Source organism: Amblyomma mixtum, chromosome 3, assembly GCF_055824585.1.
Source record: "Amblyomma mixtum isolate Tamu chromosome 3, ASM5582458v1, whole genome shotgun sequence".
Lineage (NCBI taxonomy): Eukaryota > Metazoa > Arthropoda > Arachnida > Ixodida > Ixodidae > Amblyomma > Amblyomma mixtum.
This window is the reverse complement of record NC_143014.1, coordinates 388,016,499-388,023,924: the sequence shown is the minus strand read 5'-3', so window position 1 is coordinate 388,023,924 and position 7,426 is coordinate 388,016,499. Positions and strand designations below refer to the sequence as shown.

The following is a 7,426-nucleotide window of genomic DNA, read 5'->3' as shown; positions in this document are numbered from 1 at the left end:
AGCTCACCGCCAGTAATATCCTATCAATATTTAGAACTTCGAATACAAGGTTACGCTCGACGCAGTGACGTGACAAATTTTGGCTTTTTCGACGGGTTACATGTACTGGATCTGTTGCTTTGCCTGCGGGCTTTTCGAAAGTGCATGTATTTTGGCGCGGTGTGAGCAAAACTTGTTGGGCCATGGGTATTTATTTATTTATTATTCCTCAAAGGTCCCTTTCGGGACATTACATGAGGGGTGGGGATAACACGGCAAAACAAAAATATTATACATTAATAAGAAATGGACAAATATTACATTGATGAATGGGCTTCCTCGATGGTGGTAACTGCGTTTTGGAAATTCTAAAAACTGATATGGACATTACTTGAAGTGAACTACATGGCTTTCGATTAATTGAGACTAGCACTAAGAGAAAAAAAAATTGGCGGGGGATTATCTTTGGTTAAGCCTGGTAGGTTGCGAAAGCAGGTGTTTTATACTGCTCTGAACGAACAAAGGTAGCGTTTAAACAGGACACAGAAAGATTAGGACAGGACGGGGCTACCAGTAGCCCCGTCCTGTCCTCATCTTTCTGTGTCCTGTTTAAACGCTACGTTTGTTCGTTCAGATTATGTATGACCAACTGGCCCCACAGTGTACTCTGTTTTATACTGCATACGCAGCGCCTCTAGTGGGAAGAGCGCGGCGCGCCGTGCCAAGCGGCCGCCGTTACCTGACGTGCCGAGTTGGTAGCCCGGCTCTTGTTGTTGTTGATAAACCTTTATTTTCCGTCAGAATGGAGGCCCCCTACTCCCTACCTCCGGCACGCAGGCCGAGGGGCAGGGGCCGGGACCTCCGCGACTAGAGACAGGCAAGGAGCTTCTGGCTCCTCGCGGCAGCTATCGCCAGATGGACCGCTTTCTTCTGTACGACGGGGTCCGTGCTTTGCAGAAGGGTTTCCCAGGCCTCTCTACTGTCTATTTTCTCTCGGAACCCTGGAGAATCCGCACATTCCCAAATCACATGGTCGAGGGTCCCCCTCTCCCCGCACTTCCTACACTTATCATCAATATCCTCATCTTTTAAGACATGCTATGCCCACACTGGGTGTATGAAATTTTTAGCCTGTAGTCTCCTCCAAGCCATAGCCTCTGTGTTAGCGAGCTCTTTGTCCGGGGGAGGAAAGAGTCTCCTGTTTAGTTTGTCATTTTCCACTATTTCTGTGTAATATATCAGTCTCTCGTCCAGTTCCTTGTTATCGGGCGGTCCTGCCGCGGCTCGGAAGTAGAGATCTCGAGCCAGGGCGTTTGCCGCCTCGTTTCCTGGAACTGCCTCGTGAGCTGGTGTCCAAACGAGGCTAATATTTCTATTTATTCTGCGTCCCTCTAGGATTCGCAGTGCTTCCTGTGTTATTCTGCCTCGGGCATAATTTTGGAGAGCAGTCTTGCTATCGCTAATTATGTATTGTGCCTCCGTTCCCACGCAAGCGAGCGCTATTGCAACTTCTTCAGCCGACTCTGGATTTCGACTGCGTATGGTTGCGGAAGAGACAGCTGTACCCCGGCCACTAACGACCGTTGCCACCGCTGCTCCCAGTTTCCCGCTAGCCGCATCCGTGTAGGCCACTGCTTTCTCATTCATTTCGCCGAAGCGTTTGGTGAGCGCCTCAGCTCTCTTTTCCCTCCTTTCTTTGTGAAATGTAGGGTGCATGTTTCTGGGTAAAGGATTTACCCTGATCTTTTCTCTGATGTCCCTTGGGATGTCCCGCTTTACTAGAATACCCTTTTCCGTCTGGAGTCCTACCATGCTTAGAATCGTCCTTCCTGTGTTTGATTGGCTTAATCTGTCTCACTGCGCCGTTCTCGTGGCTTCAGCAATCTCTCTCCATGTATTGTGAATACACATGTCTAGGAGTTATTCAGTGGAGGTGCTTATGGGCAGGCCGAGAGCCCGTTTGTAGCATCCCCTTATGATCGTGTCTAGTTTATCCCGTTCTGAGGAGCGGATCTTCAAGTAGGGTGTAGAATAGCTTATCCGGCTGATAACGTATGCTTGCACCAACTTGATGAAGCTTTTCTCTCTTAGCCCTCGTCCTTTGAGTGCTATTCTTCTAAATATCCCTATGGCTTGCGCCGCATATCCCTCGAGCTTCTTCAGGGTTTCCCCGTTGTATCCGTCGCTCTGAATATGCAGTCCTAATATTCTAATCCTATCCACCATCGGCACGGGGTTTCCTCCGACCGTGATGTTGAAGTTGTTACTCTGTTTGAGTCTCAAGTGCTTAGGGTTATACACCAGAAGCTCGGATTTCTCTGGTGAGCACGCTAGCCCTCTATTCGCTGCGTAGTTTACCACTATGTCCGCTGCCTCCTGTAGTTTATGCTCTATTTCGGCATCGCTGACCTGATTGACCCAGATATTTACGTTATCAGCATAGATACTAAAGTGTATGTTGCCAATCTTTTTGAGCTTTTCCGGGAGACCTCTCATAGCAAGGTTAAATAGAAGCGGGGATAAGACCGATACTTGCGGGGTGCCCCTACTCCCTAGCGTAATTACCTCCGACTCTATGTCTTGATATCTTATTTTCGCTGTTCTATTTGTCAGAAAGTCCTTTATATAGTCATAGGTTTTTTGGCCTGCTCCTATCTCTTGGAGTTCCTCTAGGATGGCCTCGTGCTTTACATTGTCGAAAGCTTTTTTGAGGTCCAGCCCAAGAATTACTTTTTCATCCCTATAATTGGAGTCTATGATGTCATGATTCAGTCGTAACATTACATCCTGAGTGCTTAGCTTTGGTCTGAATCCGCCCATCTCGTCAGGCCATAAGCTGTTATCCTCCATGTAGCGAGTTAATCTCGTTTGAACTACATGTTCCATCAGCTTTCCTACGCATGAGGTCAGGGATATTGGTCTGAGGTTCTCCAGCTTGGGTGGCTTGCCCGGCTTGGGGATTAAAGTTATGCTGGCCTCTTTCCATTGCTTGGGTAGCGTTCCTTTTTTCCATACTTGTTGCATGTATTTTGTGAGAGCAATGATGGACTCGTCATCTAAATTTCTAAGTATCTTATTTGTTATAGCATCCGGCCCTGGGGCGGACTTTGTTTTAAGTCTGATTAACTCCGCTCTAACCTCCGCCTCCGTTATGGGTGCGTCGAGCTCCTCTCTTACTACACCTTTATAAGCCGGCAAGTCAGAGCAAGTTATATTTCCTATATAGGTCTGTTCTATTTCCTTCATGAATTCCTTGTCTTCCCCCGGGTAGGCATGTCTAGTTTTCTTTAGCTTAATGTTCGTTTGAGTTTTCGATTGAGTTGGGTCTAACTGGTGGCGTAGGATATACCACGTCTTGGCTAGACTCATTCCTTTCTCCATATCATCGCATACGCAGCACCAATTTTGTTCACATAGCTGCATGGCGTACCTCTCGATTTCTTTATTGTGTCTAGCTATCCTCCTTTTCAGGTTTCGGTTCCACCTTTGTTTTTTAAGCCTGCGTTCTAACCCGCGTTTTGCCTCCCACGTGAGGAGTAGCTTGCTGTCGGCTATCGCTGGGGCGTCCTGTCCTTCTAAAGCTACTGTTGCCTTAGCTACATGCTTTTTAAGCTTGCTCGTCCTGCTTTCTATGTCAGTAATGTCTTCAGCCGGGATACCTTCCCACATTTCCCCAAACCTTTCCCATTTCGTGATCTTCGCTTGCTGAGAGTGATCTTCCGAAAGTCCTGTTTCCAGGGTAGTTGCTATTATGTAATGGTCGCTTCCTAAGTCCTGCTCTGTATTCTCCCACCTAATGGCAGGTGCGTTTTTGGAGAGCGTCAAATCAGGAGATGTGTCTGCCATTACGCTATTTCCTTTCCTTGTCCGGCAGCCAGAGTCTGTGTGCAGCGTGAGGCCTAGCTCTTGGGTGTCCTCCCACAGCTGTCTGCCTTTGCTATCTTTTTTCTTGTAGCCCCATTCTTCATGGTGCGCATTAAAATCTCCAACTCTCGCTCCTTGTATGACGTCACGCCATAACGTCACTAGCGCCTGTAGCGGCAGGAGCGCGGCGCGCCGTGCCAAGCGGCCGCCGTTACCCGACGAGCCGAGTTGTAGCCCGTCTCTCGCTCCTGGTAGACGTCACGCTGTCACATCGCTAGGTATCGTATGACGTCAGATGTCAATCTAAAGGTCAATGTGACAGGTGACCGCCGCTACGCGAAAGGCCGTTCTTGGGAGTAGTATGGCCTTCGCAATAAAAATTGGCAGAGGTTTAGCTCTGCTTAAACTGGGTAAATTGTGTTAGAAATGGTGCGCGCGTTCTTCTGGTGATTCTTCGGCGCGTTACCTTCGGCTGGTAGCATTGCGGCGTTCGTGAGCAGTCAGGTGTTGAGATTCATCGGTGATCGATGACCTGGAACAACTCAGCGAGGTAGAACGGTGTCGCCGAGCTGCATCCTTAGCCCGACGCTTTGCAAGACGTTCTTCAAGCTGTTTTGGCGTCTCTTGAGCACGTTGTCGCTATCTCGCTTCTTCCTGTCACTGCCACTTCTCCTTAGAGGACTGCATTGCAGAGCATTCACGCCAAGGCAAGCGTGCATTTATAGACGCTCTACAGCGCGGGAGCGTGGGCGCCGCCATATTTGGTCACGTCACCATTCCGCCACGCTGCCAGCGAGTCCACAGAACGCCATCGCCCGTTCGGCTGTACGCCTTGCTCGTCGGCTAATTGGTTTTTGAGGAAAAGAAATGTATCTCTATCACATATCTCGGTGGACACCTGAACCTCGCCGTAACGAGAATGGCGCAAGATTGGAGTGAACGAAGACACTGTATTCATTAGACGCACCTTTGTTGATTCGAAACCATCCAGCTGGCATAGCGGAGTGGTTAGCGTGCTCGCCTCGCACTCCGGAGACCGTGGTTCTATTCCCCAACTCGGCCAGTTTCCTACTCGGTGGTATTTATATATGTGGTCTGATTAGAAATTAAGCGAATTGCTTAACCGATATCATTCGAATGCCATCGATGCACTGCGCGCCAATGCTGCTAAATCCGGCTTCGAAGGCCAGAAGTGGCGGACCTCCTAGTTGTGCCATCTATAGTATACAGAGCAAACTGCCCGGCGCCGCGGGCCGCGCGCCGTGCCGGTGATGCTGCCATCTGGCGGAGCGCGGTTGAAGCAACGTTGTTCAAGGTCATCCGTCCCTACCGGCCCGGGCTACGCGTGAAGGCGAAACCTACAGTAGTATTTCTAACACAATCAAATTAACTAGTCAATTTAAGCTATGCTACTAGTCAATTTCAGCTATGCTGGTTAGCACAGTTTAGCTGTATTCGGACAGGCGACAGCGCTGGGAATGCTAAGCCGTAAAGGACATTCCTACAGAAAAAGGCGCGTTTTAAAAATTGCGGAACAACTTATTTTATACATCCGGCATACGCCTAACACGGTGATGGAACACATTCAGGAGAGCTTAACATGGCCAACGCTTTCTTTTTTGGTTTTATATGCTATAACACGTTATATATATATAACACGTTCTTCGAAAGTCGCAGAACGTGTTATATATGTCCGTTTGACTAGCTTTCTTTCGTCACTGCATGTAATTACGAACTGTCAATATGGGTTCCAAAAAGCCAAGTCGACTGAATCCGCATTACTACGAGTTAAAAATAGAATTCTTAGCAATATAGAGAGCAAGCTTTTTACTGTAGGAATTTTTTGAGACTTTCGGAAAGCATTTGATTCTATTAAACACAACATTTTATTACGAAAACTTAAGTTATATGGAATAAGAGGTATTGCACACCAACTAATGCGTAGTTATCTACAGTCGAGACTGCAGTATACATCAGTGCACGGTGTTTCATCCGCAATGAGTGTTATAAAATACGGAGTTCCACAGGGATCTATACTAGGGCCTTTACTTTTCATTATTTACATTAATGATATAGTAAACATTCCTTTAACCAATGATATAATTTTATATGCCGATGATACTAACGTTTTCTTTCATGGTGAAAATCTTAAACAACTTGAAATTATTTCTAATACTTGGTTACTGGAACTTAGCGCATGGCTTTTCCTAAATGAACTTGAGTTAAATACAAATAAAACGAAGTTTATGTGGTTTTGTGCAAAAAATAAGCCCATATCCCATGTTATGCGACTGTCGTTTCGAACTTCTGAGATTGAACAGGTTGAAAATCTTTCGTTTTTAGGAGTTACTTTTGACAGGAAGCTTAGTTGGTCATATCATGTTAATAATGTCCGCATCAAGGTTGCAAAATCTGTTGGCAATCTATACAGGCTTCGTAATCTGTTGCCCGTTTGGCTCAAGAAGAGACTGTATTTTTCTCTTGTTAAATCTCATATAAATTATTGTCTGTTGGTATGGGGAACTACCACAAAAACTGATCGCGAAAGACTATGTGTGCTCATTCGGAAAGCTGCACGTTTATTTCAGCCAGCAAATGGAGAAGCTAGTGCTTCTGAGCTTATGATCCGCCACAATCTACCGTCTTTCATGTATTCATATCACCTGAAACTGAGTGTGTATATATATAAAGAGATGACAACAAATTCTGCGTCGTTTTGTAGTCAGTACCTTGATAGAGATACCGGTTATTCATTGCGCCATACTACCTTACTGACAGAAAGGCCAAGAACAAATTATGGTACTCAAACTATCGAACATCAAATTTCAAAGTTATGCAATTCCTATCCAGATATAATAGCTACTGCAAAAAATGTTACATCTGTACATCAGTTTAGGCAAAGAGCACGTGCCTTATTGTGTCATTGATGTTCTGGTTTGTCTTTGTTTTGTTTTTGTTAAATATTCCTATGTTTCTTCATGTCGCTATTAAGCAAAGTGCCATTTATTTCTCGCAGCTTGTGCATATGTATATTGCATGTAGAATTATATAATCATCTGATCTGATCGTTATTAGGAAGTATGATTATGGCGATATGCTATGTACTACTGCCTCTGCTGCGCCCGGCGAGGCCAAGACCTAGTCAGCAGACCAATAGTCTCCTTTTGTCTTGCCTCGTGGGCAATACTTGTATTGCCTAAAAAATGAAGAAATAAATAAATAAATAAATAAAAAATAAACAATACAATTTGGATTTCGTCGTGTATGGAATTTTTTTCTTTCTTTCGAATTCACTCATGCGGAACAGAAGAAACTCATCAGACTTGACTCCAACATCTTTACATGATGCTTTGGATTTCAGGTAGATGGTTTCACGTCAAAACAAAAACCACAGTTGTAAGTAAAGATGGCAATGGGTGCCGATTTTGGGCTTCGTCTGGAATTGTGGGCATGGTAGAAAAGTTATTTCTTGACACTCTTCAATGAAAGAAAAAACATATCTTTTGTTCCTGCGCAGCTTCTGGAAGTAACTCTTTGCCCAGACGTTATTATTTGATCGTTTCAACAGGTTTGAATTCATAAA

At 45.5% G+C, this 7,426-nt stretch overlaps 1 pseudogene; it reads right to left on the bottom strand.

The window, feature by feature from the left end:
- Nucleotides 1-846: 846 nt before the first annotated feature.
- Nucleotides 847-1,890, bottom strand: LOC149357123 (uncharacterized; annotated as a pseudogene).
- Between the last annotated feature and the right edge of the window lie 5,536 nt (nucleotides 1,891-7,426).